The 16,943-nt window shown below is 40.6% G+C and overlaps 1 protein-coding gene and 1 long non-coding RNA gene across 4 annotated transcripts in view; one reads left to right on the top strand and one right to left on the bottom strand.

Annotated features, from left to right (window-relative positions):
* KCNJ16 (potassium inwardly rectifying channel subfamily J member 16) overlaps positions 1–16,943 on the bottom strand; it is a 145,955-nt gene that overhangs the window by 90,665 nt on the left and 38,347 nt on the right. The window lies entirely within an intron of this gene.
* Positions 1–16,943, top strand: part of LOC111557731 — a 35,939-nt gene that overhangs the window by 10,371 nt on the left and 8,625 nt on the right. Inside the window, exons 3-4 of the long non-coding RNA XR_006589379.1 lie at positions 8,279–8,385; positions 15,279–15,356. This is a non-coding gene — a long non-coding RNA (uncharacterized LOC111557731). The remainder of the gene's footprint in view (positions 1–8,278; positions 8,386–15,278; positions 15,357–16,943) is intronic.

Genomic DNA, 16,943 nt, shown 5'->3' with positions numbered 1-16,943 from the left:
CATCAAAATGTGGAATTAGCTGACTGACCTATTGGGTAACCCTCGCCTGGAAAATTAGGTCAGTATACTATTATATCTGTTTTTAGGATCTTAGGATTTTGCAGAGATGAGGGTAGGCCTTGCCTAACTCCTCCGCCTTTGAAAACAAGCAGTGCCTTCCAGTTAATAAATCACCAGGAAGGGGATGACAGCCCAGAAATCTGTGTTCACGTCTCTCAGTTGTTTTTGTCTGGTTCAGAAATCATTAGCACCTGATAGCGGTTTCAATGCTCTCCCCAGTGGTAAGGGCAATTCTCAGGCCAGGTTTCTGTCAGACAAGAGGCAATCTATGGAGACCATACCTCGGAAGCACAGAGGCTTGCAAACACTCAGGGAGCATACCTCAGGACCTTAGAGACAGAGTCACTCATGTGAGTTTCACAGTTTGAAGTCATACGAGAGCAGAACTTCCAACAAGGGTCAGGAATTACTGCTTTTTTTTTTTTTTTTAATTTAGAGAAGATAGGATCATACCAAAGAGTAAACTGATCAAGTTCTAGAGCTTCTATTGAAGAACTGCCGATTTCAAGGGGTATACATAGCGTTTACAATTGTTTCCATTCGCTGAACTAGGGAATGGAAAATCGAACTTGGCTGTAAATTCAAATACGACTTCTGATACAAAATGCACCCATCATCTTTGGAAAAGATGTGATATTATATTTACCCAGGCAATCGGCATGTCTCAGACATTGTTCTTTTTCCCAAATACAAGGGGGAAATACACAAATGGACAATACTGAATGTTTAGCTGTTTTTATGGCTTGCCTGCTCATTTTTCTAAAAATAAGCCCCCAATCTATCCTTCCTTTGTTTAAATATTTTGGTGACTTAGTATGTTACAAATGTTCCGACACATATGGCGAATCCAGTTAATAAATTACAATCCCGGTTCTTAAGAAACCCAAAGTCCGAAAAGAGTAATAAATAACTGACACAGAGAAAGAGAGGGCTTCACAAACAAAACGTAAAAGAACAGGTGGGGAAGACTTTACACAGGTAACAAGGCGGTTCTTGGGGATAAAGAGGAATTCCTTGGGTAGACAGTGTGAGAAACCTGCTTTCAGGTAGGAGGAAACTATTGACGAAAGCATGGAAGCCTGAATAGCTTTGAGCAGTGGGATTCCATGAGGAGGTGAGAAAGGGTCCAAGGAAAGTCTAGAGGTAGACACTATGCTCCCCAGGCCTTACCTACAGGTTGTGGAAAAAGTTTTCTAACATTCTAGAAGTATCAACCAGGCAACAGTGTAGAGGGTGGCTTTGAAAGTTCAGAGGGAGAAGAAACATAGAGGCCAGTAGGCTATGACTGCAGTAACAGAGAAGAGAAATGATATTGTCCGTGGATGTGTGGAGCACAGGAACCGTGCTGAGAGATGTTGAGAACACTGTACGAGAGGAATATAGTGATAGGTACATATGTGAGTTTACATTTTTTAGTACCCACACTTAACAAGACAAACACATGAATTTTAATAATATTTAACCCTATAGTCAAAAATATTATCATTTTGACATAAAATCAATGTAACACTTTTCCTGACACAATTTACATTCTTTTTTTTTTTTTTTGATACTCTTTTGAAACCCAGTATGTATTTTAAATTTATGGCACATCTCAATTTTGGTAAACTGTATTCCAAGTGCTTAACTGCCATATGGGTTTGTGGCTGCCATTTTGAAGAGTGCAGGTAAATAATAATAATAATAATAATAATAAAAAAACAAGAGCTACCCTTTAATGAGCTACCATTTATCTTATATAGAGGTAAGGATCATAATTATCTATTATTTCACACACACTTAAACAATCCTGTGGAGTAAGATTTTTTTTTAATTTTAAAAAAATCTTAGAAAGGTTAAATAACTTGACCAAAGCCACTGGCAAGTGACAAAATTTGAACCAAGGTCTGTAGGGTGGTATAGCCCAGACTCTTAACCACAAGCTATCCTGCCTTCAAAGCAAAGTGCAAGAGGAATTGAGGTTGATTCTAACATGAAAAACCCAATGGGTAATCAGACCACTCATGGCTATGGCAGTTGATGGAGGAGTCATAGGTATGGAGAGTAAGATAGTGAGCCCGATTTCAGAATTGTTGGCTGAAAAAAAAATGCAGTTTTCTCCTGTTATATATTTGCTCTCCATTACACCAAACTAAAGTGAAAAGTTTCAGAGCACAGATATACTTGTTTTGTCCTAGACTAGTATCTGTCAGGCATTTGGTTGGTACTCAATAAATATTAAATGGATAAATGAATGAATGGTTGGATGGATGGATGGATGGATGGATGGATAGTTGAGTGGATGGATGGATGGATGAACATCCTTAAGAAGATATTAATAAAGCAATGTAGTGACAATTTCAGATATGAGATAAAGATTCAGGAGTGACCATATTTAGGAGAGAGTCAAACATGAGACATTGACTAAGAACCCACATGAATAAAATGGAAAATAAGAAGGAAACAAAGAGGAGTTTAAATGAAAAACATCAACGTTTAAATGAGTTTTGGAGGAAGAGGAGACAGAGAAGTGAACTAAGAAAGAAAAGCCAGAGAAGTAGAGGAAATCAAATAAAAAAAATTATTTTGCGAAATTCAACAGAGGTAAGAGTTTCAGAAGAAGGGACTATAAATCAGCATCAAATAGGGAGTTGATGCCAAATATGGAGCAGTTAAGATGAGTTCACCTTGTTTAACAAGGTGGAGTTCATTGATTGCCTTCATAACAGTAGTTCTGTTAGAATAGAGAGAACAAAAAACAGGTTACATCAAGTTGAACAATGAAGGATGGCCCCCGGTGGAGAGAAGGAATGAAGATGATGGGCTATGCATTGCTTATAACAGTGACTTTCTGGAGGAAAAACAAAACAAAACAAAAGAAAACAAAACTTCCAAGACAAGTTAAATAAATGATGGCAGACCCTTGTCAGTGAGTAGGTACCATTGCAAGCCACCACTTGGGGTCAGGAGATTTCTAAGCTGCAGAGAGCCACGAAAAGGTGAGGGAGAGGCAGCTTGGCACCTGTCTGTGCTACAATTCCCACATGTATCTGTCAGCCTGTCTTGGGCTTGTGAGTCCTCCCCTCCCCCACCCCGTACCTCCTGAGACACCCACAGGCCTGCTGGTCTGGATGCTGACCCCCATGCAGACTCCCCATGTTGGGGTGCCTTTGGCTCAAGACTCTTTCAGTTCTCCAGAACTTTCCTGATGACCTAATACCGGTATCGTTTATAAAAGCACAGGTAAACCTTTCCCTCCTCCCAAACCAGTTTGGGGCCATAGAACGTTTACCAGGTCCTTTCTACCTCACTTCCATTTCTGCTCTGCCCTCCATGGTGGCGTTGGGACTTTGGGGACACACATCCCAGTTCCCCTCTATTCTCAGATCATAGAAGTTAGAGTCTCTCCTTCTCTTTTATCACTTTTTTTTTAACATTTTTTTTTGTTTATTTATTTTTGAGAGAGAGAGAGAGAGAGAGAGAGAGAGAGACAGAGTGTGAACACACAAGGGGCAGAGAGAGAGGGAGACACAGAATCGAAGCAGGCTCCAGGCTCTGAGCTGTCAGCACAGAGCCCGACGCGGGGCTCGAACCCACGAACTGTGAAATCATGACCTGAGCCGAAGTCGGACACTTACCCGATTGAGCCACCCAGGTGCCCTTTGTCACTGGGTTTAACTCAAAAGGTACCGAACACAAGCCTGATCATTTCCAACTCTGCTTTTAACTCACCCCTGTGAATCCTAGTCATGGTGACCTTGGACACTGCCCACAGTTGTGGCATAACTCTTTCCAGACCCCTGAAACACCCATGAGCACAATACTTTTCTTTCTAATATTTCTAGTGCCTCTACCATGAGTCATGAAAGCCTGTTCTATTTATTTTTAAAAAATTTTTTTAACGTTTACTTATTTGTGTGTGTGTGTGTGAGGGAGAGAGACAGAGCACAAGCAAGGGAGGAGCAGAAAGAGAGGGAGACACAGAATCCGAAGCAGGCTCCAGGCTCTGAGCTGTCGGCACAGGACTTGAACTCACAAACTGCAAGATCATGACCTGAGCTGAAGTCAGGTGCTTAACTGCCTGAGCCACCCAGGCGCCCCATGATGGTCTGTTTTAAAATTCTGTCTTCATTTCTGCAGTATAAAACCCAGGTGAAGAATACTAACCCTGGTATGTGTCATATCCTTTGGTGGTGGTGGGGAGCGGGGGCACTGGGAGAAGGCATTGTAATAAGCAGGAGCCAGAGGGTGTCGAGGGTGTGCATGGGGAGAAACACATGTGTTATACGTTCAAGATAATATCCAGCTGCACCACTGAATACTATACGGCCACTAAGGATAACCCTGAAAATTAAAATGCAGTGTCATTGAATGATCTTCGAGGCAGACCGTGTTAAAAATGTAACATTCACCTTGTGAAACAGTGTGAACACTAAAGGTACATTTTATGCTTTTAGAGTACTTTTTTAGGGGTGCCTGGGTGGCTCAGTCAGTTAAGCATCTGACTCTTGGTTTCGTTTCAGGTCAGGATCTCACTCAAGGTTTGTGAGTTCGAGCCCGCGTCGAGGCTGCCAGGGCGGAGCCTGCTTGGGATTTTCTCTCTCCCTCACTCTGCCCCTCCCCCTCCCCCTCTCATGCTCTCTCTGTCTCTCTCTCTGTGTCAATAAATAAAGAAACTTAAAAAATATTAAAGTACTTTTTAAAAAAGAATATTCTTTTAAGTAATCTCTACACCCAATGTGGGGCTCAAACCTACAACCCCGAGATCAAGGGTCCCACACTCCACCGCCTGGGCCAGCCAGGTGCCCCTTAAAGTACTTTTATGAACAGAAACATGTAAGAAATATACACAAGTTGATTATTATCATCTTTAGCTATTGATATTATGGTTCTGCCTTCTCTTTTCTTCCCTATTGTATTTTCTAATTTTATATAAGGAGAATGTATCTCTTTTGGAAACAAACAAACAAAAAACCTTAGTTCTCATTTTCTCAAAGCTGTGGAGGGTAGGAGAGTGATAGGCAGTACCTGGACGGACATGTGAGGTCAAAGGTGGCTTTTGTTTGGAATGGCAGAAATTTGCTCATGTTTATAACCGAAGGGAAGGAGCCCATAGAGAAGGAAAGGCTGAAGACATGGAAAGGAGGAGGTCATTGTTGGGGCAAGGTCTTAGAGGGAAACAGAGGGAACTGAATGCAGCAACAAAAGAAGGATTACCACAATTCTGAACAGGAACACTTCTTCCGTTATGAAAAAAAGACGCACGTGTGTATCTAAACATTTATAGGAAAGCAGAAACGGGCTCCGAGAGGATGGGGAGACCACATAAGAGTTCACTTTCCGGGGAACAATCAGTACTGCTTTCACACATTTGCTTATGCGGAACTCTTTTCATGCTCCCCTCCGCCCACTACCCTCCAGACCCATCTCCAACCCACCTATGTACGGAGCCCCTGCAATGTCTCCAGTGAGCCCCGCCTGCCCCTGGATGATTACATCCCAGAATCTTCTGGGAGCCTGTCAAAGATACATGCTCCCAGGATCCCATGCCTGGAGTGTCTAATTCTATAGTTCAGACTAGCTCTTCCTCAACTTTGACACGCACACAGAGGGCCCCGGGAGCTTACTGAAAATGCAGATTGATTCAGTGGGTCTAGGATGGGGCTGGAAGCCGTACATTTCCAACAAGTTTCCAGCCAACGCCAAGGCTGAGCCCACGCTAAGAAGCAAGGGGCTAGAGTAGGGCTAGGAAAGCTGTATTTTATTTTCCAAACAATTTCAATGCAACCAGTCCAGGAAGGCTTCACTGACAGACATTTAGGAACTACCACTCACCACTCTCCTGGCTGTTAGCATCTGCTCCCCTGTTTGCTTGTTTGTTTTTTATAATGTTCATTCATTTATTTATTTTGCGAGGGAGAGAGAGTGTGCAAGCGAGGGAGGGGCAGAGAGAGAGGGACAGAGAGAATCCCAAGCAGACTCCATACTCAGCGCAGAGCCTGACGTGGGGCTCGATCCCACGAACTGTGAGATCATGACTGAGTTGAAATGAAGAGTCAGATGCTTAACCGACGGAGCCACCCAGGCGCCCCTGCTGTCCTATTTTATCGCAGTTATTTATTTTTGTATATGCTTGGCTTGTATCTTAGATTTCACTAAACCGCACTTAGATCACTAAACCGCAAAATCAGTAGAAGGAACAGTGACATTTAATTCCCCTTTGCACCCCTCCATTTAGTAGAGTGTCCTGCAGAATGGACACCCAGTAATGTATGTTGAAGAAAGAGAACGAATGGTGTCGCAGCTTTAATCCTGACATATCATAAAAAAGTGATTCCGAAGTTGCTGCTGTAATACATGCACAGTGAGAAGGAAGAACGATCTCCGTTTTTGAGATTTCGTCTGAATGTTAACATACACAGTTTCCATGAAGTATGACAGGATACACACTGAAATCCACGGCTGGTCGTCACTGGTGATGCCTCCCCGTTTCTCTGCTATATTTATTATTCATCTGGCCTCGGGTTTGCTTTAATTACCAGGTGTCTTGTTTCCTTTCTGCTCACACCTGATTTCAGGATGTGGCGGTCAAATGCCCTCCTTTCAAGTTCCCTACATCACACTGTACCCTGTTTTGAACACCTGAAGTATATAAAATCTAAGGTTAACATGGATTTTATGTTGTCCTTTGGGGCAGGAAAATATAAAACCCGAGCTCCAGGAACGGCTTACTTCCTGTTTTTATTGGTCATAAAGGTTTCATAGTGGGAGCAGGTGGCAGAGGCACACAGAATGGACTAACTCTTGGCAAGTCTCTTGCCTAGATGGGAGGGCAACTGCCCTTTCCATACTGAAACCCTATTAGAACACCTGCACAGAAGATCCACTCCGGTCCCCAGCCCCATTTGAAGTGTGCAACTCAATGATCTTTAGTAAATGTACCCAACTGAAGATCAGTCACTATCATCCTAATTTAGAACATTTCTATCACCCCAGTGAGATCCCCCTGCCCCTTTACAGTTAATCCTTTCTGCCCCAGCCCCAAGTAACCACTTGTTTTCACGTCTCTGTATATTTGTATTTTCTGGATATTTCACGTACGTGGAGTTATACCTCATGTGGTCTTTCATGTCTGGCTTATTTCCCTTAGCATGATGCTTTCAAGGTTCATCCACGTTGTGGCCTGTATTTTATCTTATTATCGCGCCAAACTGTATTCCACGATATGGGAACATCGTATTCTATTTATTCTTTCACTGGTTAATGAACATTTGAATGGTTTCCAGTTTTTGCCTATCGTGAATAATGTTGCTGTGAACATACATGCACATGCTTTTTGTGTGGCCGTAAGTTCTCATTTCTATTGGGTCGAAACCTAGGAGTGGCGGGGCGCCTGGGTGGCGCAATCAGTTAAGCGTCCGACTTCAGCCAGGTCACGATCTCGCGGTCCGGGACTTCGAGCCCCGCATCAGGCTCTGGGCTGAAGGCTCAGAGCCTGGAGCCTGTTTCCGATTCTGTGTCTCCCTCTCTCTCTGCCCCTCCCCCGTTCATGCTCTGTCTCTCTCTGTCCCAAAAATAAATAAACGTTGAAAAAAAAAATCTTAAAAAAAAAACAAAAAACCTAGGAGTGGAAATCCTAGCTTCTACGAGAAATTTATGTTGAACTTCTTAAGAAACTCTCAAACTCTTTTCCAAAGGGCTGAACCATTTTACATCTCCAGCAGTGATGTGTGAGATTTCCTGATTCTCTATATTTACTCTTGTCTGGTTATTTTTATTTTTATTTTTATTATCACCATCTTATAGGTGTGAAAGAGTATCTCACTATGGCTTAAACTTGCATTTCCCCACTGACTAATGATATCGAGAATCTTTTCACGTGCTTAGTACCCCTTCATATATTTTCTTGGTGCACCGTTTCAGTTGATTTGGTGTCTTATTAAGGTAAACATGGGCTTAAGGCTTCTTTCTCCACACTGGCCTCACTTATGCAAGTCATGACCGTGGAAAACTCTCAAAGACCAAGCACCCTGCAAACAGACAAGGACTTAATAATAGTAGATAAAGCAATAGATACATTTTTAGGAAGTTCAAGCTTCATTTTACAGTGTATAATAAAAATGCTTCACTGCCCTGAAAGTTTTCCATTAATTAAGTTGCAACTAACACAGTTCATTTTTCTTTTTTTTTTTTTTACTTTCTTTGCCCCCCCCCCCCCCCCCCCCGCGCCTCAAATAAGTCAGTATTGCTGTAAACCTAAACCTCACGGAAGGCTATTATAGCATCGGGAACAGATGGTGAAGATTTCCATAAAACAGAAAGGGAAACAGACTTGTCTGAAGTGAGGTAAGTAAACACAGAGCGCATGAATGGTGAGAACTGAAATCGAGTGTTAAGTACAAATTAAAAATAGAAAGCATCACTGCGAAACTTGTTTGGGGAAAAAAAACATGATCTTTTTAGAATATGGCTATTAAAAAGCATGCATGAGCCCCGCGTTATTTCTATTTATCTTTGGAACACAGCCATAGCAATTACTGGGGACATTAAGGAAAACATTCGCCAGCAGCAAAACAGAATAGAAGAGATCATCTAGATAATTTAGTAACAATTACAAATTTTATGGGGGAATGCCTTTTGTTTTGTCAATATGAAAATTAGGAAAAAAAACATGTTTACATGAATCAACTAAGGAGATAATTATTCTCTTCTCCAATTCCCTTTCAATGTGTGTTCACAATTGCTAAAAGGAAGCCAGACAATGGCCACTTCTTTGTGTTTCTTCTATTAATAGAAAGGATGGATGGAAAACTCAGCATCGTTGCCTCTCCTGTAGGTTACCATCGTTGGGTTGAGCCAGAAGACTCAGGTTTTGTTTGTTGCTATTGTTGTGGCTTTTGTCCTGTATTTGTTTTTCTCACTTAATATCCATATTTTGAAGGAAATAAAAAAAAGACTTAAGATTTATTCAAACTGCCATTTCCTCTTCACAAAATAGAATAGGGGGGAGAACTTGAACTCTTTTCTGGAAGATGGAAGGAAACTGTTTTGTGTTTTTTTTTTTTATCTTTGGGGTCACGCGTTGTTTTCGCCACAGAACTTCAAAGTGTCGCCCCCTGTGTGGATGTTCTTAATCGCTCACAATGAATATGACGTAGAAGAAAAGGCAGGAGGAAGCATACATGTTGAATTTACCCACCATTGTGTCTGCAAAGTAGAACAGGGTCTCATATACTGTCTATACAGTAGGCAATGCATAAAGATTTGTTGGCTGATTATATGACTAAATGAGAGACAGTTGAAGATAAATTATTCTTAAAAAACTTGAATAAGTTAGCTCTTTGACCAGATGGACAGTGTTTAATATTTAAAAACAAATCATTGGGAGAGAAAAAGAGAACAGTACATCCCAAATTCTGAACATTTAACTAGAAGACATACAAAATCCCTTCAATGTAACCGATCTCTGTGCTATGATTTAAGGCCTTTCATGTTCCCAGACAACTGTCAATTAGACAGCAGTTTTATGGGGCATCTGGGTGGCTCAGTCGGTTAAGTGTCCGACCTCGGCTCAGGTCACAATCTCGGGGTTCGTGGGTTTGAGCCCCACCTCGGCCTCTGTGCTGAAAGCTCAGAGCCTGGAGCCTACTTTGGATTCTGTCTCCCTCTCTCTCTTTCCCTCCCCCACTTGCCCTCTATCTCCTTCTCAAAAAATAAATTTTAGACAGAAGTTTTGTACACATCTTGCACATCTCGCCTCCGATCCCCAGCCTTATCTCTACACACACTGGAGAAGATATGGTGCTTTATAGCAGCCGACGTACAATAAGGAGTAGACAACATACAGAGGAAAAGCGACGGACAACTTGCAATGTGTCTGTGCCTTCCAAGAATCATATCCCCTTTCCCCAAATCCATCCCTGTCTGCAAAGCAATTATTGGTATACACAGTACGTTACATAAGATACAATTATAAGTTACATGCGTATAATTATATACATATAATTAAATATAATTATAAAACTTTATAGATTATTTTGGCCCACTGTCAAATAATAGCTAACAAGGATACAAACGAATCTTTAAGTGATTCAGTGCTAACAACATGCCCAGTATTCTGTGAAATTAGATTTCCTAAAGCTCTGATCATCTAGTCAGCTACGAATATTCATGTGATAGCCATTTGTAGATGACCAATATTTAATTGTATTAAGAGTGAGAAGAAGTAGTGATTCATTCTAATTCCAGGAGCAAATAATTTTTCTACATATCAGTTTGACCTTGAATTCATATCAAGACTTTTCTGTAGTACCTGGCAAGACTTTTCTGTAATTATTTAATTAGGTCAGTGTTAAGGACAAGCACATAATTGATGTCAGAAATGAAAATATATATTTTTTAAATATAATAAGGGGCACCTGGGTGGCTCAGTGGTTAAGTGCCCGACTTGGGCTCAGGTCATGATCTCGTGGTCCCTGAGTTCAAGCCCCGCATCGGGCTCTGTGCTGACAGCTCAGAGCTTACAGCCTGCTTCAGATTCTGGGTCTCCCTCTTTCTCAGTCCCTCCCCCACTCATGCTGTCTCTCTCTGTCTCTCAAAAATAAATATTTAAAAATTTTTAAATAAAAATAAAAATATAATAAACGGGTAATAGCAACAATTTTAGAGTTTCTTTTTTAATCACCAAGTGATTATCCCTTGGACAATCACAGGTTTTATAGAATAACGATACATGTCACATGTGGACAGCATTACAGTGTTGTCTACTATTATTATTTGTGGGCTTTCCAATGCAAAAGGTACTTTCATATATATCATCTCACAGAATAATATATATCTCCCTGTATAATTATAATTATATTTATATGAGAGTACAATATATTTATATCTATACTTATAACTTTTTAATGACTTATATGAGAGTATAATATATATATATTATACAATACAAATACAATATGTTTATATTTCTAAACTCTCATAATTATACATCATATAATTATTATTAGTTGTGAGGTCTCCAATGTACTCCAACTACTTTAGTATACACGATCTCACAGAATAACCTATACCTCGCTGTGTCATGATGAGACCGATTGTACCCACTTACAGATTACAGAACTTAGACATGGCTCAATCAGGCAAGAAAATACTGCTAGTAAGTCAGGGAGCAAAGGTTTAAACCCTGTTTGACTGGATTCTGGACGCCACACACTTTTGAGATATATCTTTTAGTTTCACAGGTAGGAGGGTCCTTAAGAAGACACTTTAGATGAACAATTCAATACTAATCAGTCATGTTGTGGGAAACGTTTACATGAAACAAATTACATCTCTAAGAGGTGCAACTGAAGAAACATTTCTTGCAGATGTGCCTTTTCATGAAACCCCCTTAGCTGTTAACAGAAGGTTTTGAGACCAAAAACCAAGACAGAAAGACAGTGAGACTTTAATATTTTCATGTCCCAGACCAAATGTGCCAATTCCTTTGTTTATATCAGCATATTGTTCTCCTCTCATAATATGTAAATCAAAAGGGGACTGGCAGGCATATAGGAAATAGGGATGACTCATTTAGTCTTGAACCTCAGACATGCTATAAAGACCTTGAAATTCCAAATAGTTCAGTTCATTTATTTTTGCCTTATTGGAGGCCACATTCTTGGCCACACCACTCTCACCTGTGAGAACTAACTTTGTGAGTGAGAATTATGTGAGCTGTGAGACCAAACTAACTTTCTCGGACAGATGTTATCGTCACCATAACCTGGAAGGTTCAATTCCAGACACTTATTATAGATATCCACCCTCCCCCACCCCCCCCCCCCCCGGGGCAGTCAACAAAGAAAGTGAGGACGGCACAGCAAGGGTTGGGTACAGCTTGAAGAGTGAGACATTGGCTTTAAGACATGAGTCTCTGCTATAGCTTGGAATATAAGGTAAAGTCCATCCACGAATTTTCAGGTAAAAGAATCCACTTCATCCTTGAGCCAAGGAACACACAGTTGGCAGTGGGGCAGAGTAGGATGGGGCAGAGACTTTTTGGCCAAACAGCCCTAACCTGGGATCCCAGTTCTCCTCCCTTGTGACTAGTTAATTAATCTGAGCAAGATCCCAGAAAGTAACTGTAAATATCAGATGGAAATATTCTTGGTACAGTAGCTGTCATGTTATCAACAAACGTATTTTCAACAGGAAAGGGGTCCTTTTCCTTTCTATGTAAAAACCAGATATAAAATAAAACTTCAAGTATGATACATTTGAAAAGGAAAGGGAAAGGAGACAAGGAAAGAAGAATAGAAGAGACAGTTGCTATGGCATGGAAGTTGGTGTCTCAGGGATCTCATGCTTATCTACATACTGTAAACATTTGGACTGAAATCCAGGGGTCTTATCAAAGCCAACAGAGAGCCACATGGTCTGGCCTCTGCTGCTACCTTACTTCATTTTCTACCACTCATCCTCACTGTCGGAGCCCCTTGCCTTCTCTGGGGAGAGGATATCCCTTTGGACAGCAAGTTCAGGAACTTCTCTATCCAGAAAACTCTGCTTTCACTTATCCACATGGCCTCTCTCTGACTAAATCTACATCGGCCCTCTGATCGCAGAATATCTCTTGAGGACAACTTTCCTGATCACCCATTTATTTATTTTTTTAATATGAAATTTATTGTCAAACTGGTTTCCATACAACGCCCAGTGCTCATCCCAACAGGTGCCCTCCTCAACGCCCATCACCCAAAAGTCAAAATCTCTGACCTCACTGGCGGTGCTTATTTGTCTTCTCGTTGCAGGTTTTCAAAAGCATTTATAATGGCCTGGTGTTATATTTTTATATCATATGTTTATTTGTTCGCTTGTTTATTATCTGTTCCCACCCCAGCCCCTCCACGTTACCCTAATAGGCAAACACTGAACAAGAGCACTGTTTTGTTGCATTCCGCATCTCTAGGCCTGAGCACAAAGCCTTGCACATAGTAGACACTCGATATATATTTGTTCAGTGAATGAACAAATACCCACCTCTTCACTTCAGACTCAAAGCTAGCAAGAGTGTGCATTTCGTCAAGACTACACAATACACTATAATGACATATAAGTGAATTCCACACATGTAATCCATATTGAAACACTACCTTGAAAGTGACTTCATGTAAACATAAGGGAATACAGTGACTTTTACTTGGCCATGGGATCCTGTCACAAAACTGACATTGTGTTTTCCATGTTGAAGGCCTTCCTGTGTGGTCACCAGCTTCTATGTTATCAGCCCACAGGAGTCTACACCTTTTTCCTTTGAGTCACTTCCTATAAGCTGCCTACTTGATTACGGTAATTAAAGAAAATGTCTTCCTATGTGAACTAAGGTGAGAAAGAACAATCAAAAGCAGTAAAATGGTGAGAACATTTCTTTGAGCAAAAGCAATTTCCCCTTTGAAAGAGCTCACCTATTATGATCTTTGTGGAGGCATCTATTTTCAGTCTATTACTTCTCCATGATGATGAAGAAATTCATCTCAGGGAACTAAAATACCAGGATAAGTCATAATGACCATGATTTGTGGTCTTTGACAATCAAAATGCATAAGATATAATGTCATCAGGATAAACTCAGAATAGTAACTTCCAAGGAACTAGTAAGTTTCTTTAGGAGGAAGATGGTTCTCCTCCCCATTTATTGCATTATATTAGCAGCACAAACTATGAATAGATTTCCCAAGGTTCCTAAATCTATTTCTTGGTGGGACTTAGCTTATAATCTCCTGAGGACCCTACATCCAGAAATGTATATAATTTCCAAACGGTTCTATTTTCTCAGAATTATGTTCAGTCATTCCACACACATTTTGAGCCTTTTTTATGTGTATGCCACTGCATGTTGTGAAGTTGTAATTCTAGTGGAATAAGCGATTTTTAAAATTTTTTTCATGTTTATTTATTTTTTTGAGACAGAGAGAGACACACACACAAGCCTGAGCAGAGGAGAGGCAGAGACAGAGGGAGACACAGAATCCAAAGTAGGCTCCAGGCTCTGAGCTATCAGCACAGAGCCCGACGTGGGGCTCAAACCCAGAAGCCGTGAGATCATGACCTGAGCTGAAGTTGGACACTCAACCAACTGAGCCACCCAAGTGTCCCATTTTTTTAAAAAAATTTTTTTCATGTTTATTTACGACTTTTGAGAGCCTATGACAAGCAAAGCACCATGTCAAGTGCAATTAGAGAAACAAATATGATTGAGTCATGGTCTACCACTGCAAAAAGTACCCAACATAAGTTGCCTGGACTGTCAGGGAATTTGTCCTCTAGAGAGGGAGGACAAGCCGGTGATAAAAGTCAGTGAATGTCCCAGAGAAAAGGGCTAGAAAACTAGGGAAAGGGGCAGGAGATGGCACTTAAAGATGTGTTGGTAAGTGGTTTATCTTGGTCATCATCCCAATTATCGATTGGAGGGAAAGAAATTCCTTTTATCCTTTGATCCTACTAAGCTCACATCAGTATAAACCATAAATCACTCTAGCTACTATTTCTAGCTAGATAAAAATGTAGTCAGCCATGAAAAACTTGCCTTGCGCACACAAATCAATGAGGCTACTTAACAGTAGACACATGTGTGATACATTCATTATGTAAGGGTTTGTATGGGAGGCTAGTGGTCCATATGTTCTCTACTTTTGTGGCCCATCGGTAACAAAAGTGCCTACAAATGAGGTGCACTACTGGACTGTGAAGAGAGCCAATTTTTCCACTTAGTCAAATTGATGTTCTGCTCTTCTCAAAGGGATTAAACTTGAAAGTACCTTGAAAGATAGTGATACTGAAAAATATGTCTCCATCCCCATTTCTTTGTGACAAAAAGGGGAGAGGCACCTTGGTTGCACTCCTTATCTCAGTGAGTCACAAGGAGTATAAAATCTGATTTCTTAGTATCTAATCGCCCTTTAACAGGGGGGAAATCCTAGAATAAGTAGATCAAGCATGCCGTTTTTCATCTGACTTGGTCCATTTGGGATGTTATCCCCAACGTACCATAGACTGGGTGGCTTAAACAACAAATGTTAATTTCTCACAGTTCTGGAGGCTGGGAAGTCCAAGATCAAGGCACTGGCATATTCAGTGTCTACTAAGAATCCATGTCCTGGTTCATAAAGGGCTATCTTCTCACATAGGGGAAGAAAACAAAAGATGATTCACAGGTCTTTCTTTCTTTCTTTTTTTTTTTTTTTTTCTTATATAAGGTCACTATTCTCTTTCATGAGGACTCTACTCTCGTGACCTAATCACCTCCCAAAGGCCCTGCCTCCCAATTCCATCAGGTTGGTGATTAAGATTTCAACATATTAATTTAGGTGGGGGATGGGGGCGGGGGGACACTCAAACACAGATTGCATAACATCATCCAAATCTGGATACATTTTAGAATGAGGGGAACACTATTAATCATTACATCTGAAAGACAGGCTTAAATCACGACTATTCCAGCAACCAGGATGATGGTCACCCAAATGATGGGTGAGAGAGGGAATTCTACTTTTGACAATCAAACAAAAGGAGCATCAAATCTAACCTGTCTTTGTCTCTTGGAAGCTAAGCTCTGGAAATATTACCTAGCTCAGCCAATCAGAGTCTGTGACCTGCATTTGAACCTTAAGTGAAAAACAGAAGGAAGTGCAGGTAGGAAGTCAGAAAATTTTCAGTGTAATATGGGGATTCCAACGGCAGAGCAGTGAATGTCCAGATACAGTGCAGTTCAGCAAAGCACTAGCCAATGTCCAGGGGTTAAGCAGCAATGGCAGCAATAACAAAGGTCAGTTGGTGAACGGTGATATCCTGAAGTCCAGGGAGGACATCTTGGAGGGACCTTTCCCTCCTTGACCTTCTGCTTCAGCCTGGTTCTCCAGCTTGAACCTGAGAGATATTACAGATCCACTGAACTATAATTTTCTCCTTAAATTAGCCAGAATTGGTGTGTTCATTTCTGTTTTAACTAAGAACTCTGACTAGAACTAGTAAATATTATTTTCCTTAGACAACAACAATGACGATGACAATGATGATCACCACTTTAACACGAACACCTTAGTTACTAACTAGGGATCACATTCACAACATCATAGCATTCTCTTAAAAAAAATCTCTCAGTACATCTTTTTATTGTTAAATGCTTTCTAAAAATAGCCAAGAATTTTGTAATCCAAATCTTTTCCCTTTCCAGTCTCATGAAAAAATCAATAGGGGCATTCATATAAGTTCTATGAAAAAAGAGCCTGAGATATTTTAAGAAGTCACATACTTCCCAGTTGAAAGAAAATAATCCAGGCTTTTGAGGTCCCTGTCAAATTATTTACCTTCATTTTTAGACGTTGCAGCTGAAGTATTGAAATAAATATTCATTTGAGCGATTACAGATCGTGAATATTAATTGCTCTATACATCAAGTTATAATGGAGATTTATAATTATGGTTAATGGCTAGAGGCCTAGAGGAGGGGGTAAATGTAAAGAATGCTGGAAATCCAAGGAATATTTGTTGGGATGGAGGTGTATAAAGCATTCACTAAATTTTTCTAATTTAGGAGAACATGAAATGAGGGCACATGGTCCCTTTCTATGAACTGCAGGTACCTTAATAACAAAGCGAAAGTCACAATCTTATATCCAGAAGCAATTGCCAGAATGCTTCAGTTGGACTAGGAAGAATCAGAATTTATTTCTATTAATTCGATCTATGGGCAAATCTATCACCTAATATTGCTGCAGCAAACATGAAGGGAGCTGGAAGAGTATATGAGCAGGCTCTGTTTTTGAGGAGAGTAACACTAAAAAGCCCTGGACTTCATTTTGGACACCTTCAGATGCATCATGATGATTCAGATGACGATTTAGGACCCACGTCAACCTTTT

Source organism: Felis catus, chromosome E1 (genome assembly GCF_018350175.1).
Source record: "Felis catus isolate Fca126 chromosome E1, F.catus_Fca126_mat1.0, whole genome shotgun sequence".
NCBI lineage: Eukaryota > Metazoa > Chordata > Mammalia > Carnivora > Felidae > Felis > Felis catus.
The sequence above is the reverse complement of the archived record's forward strand: the minus strand, read 5'-3'. Positions and strand labels throughout refer to the sequence as shown.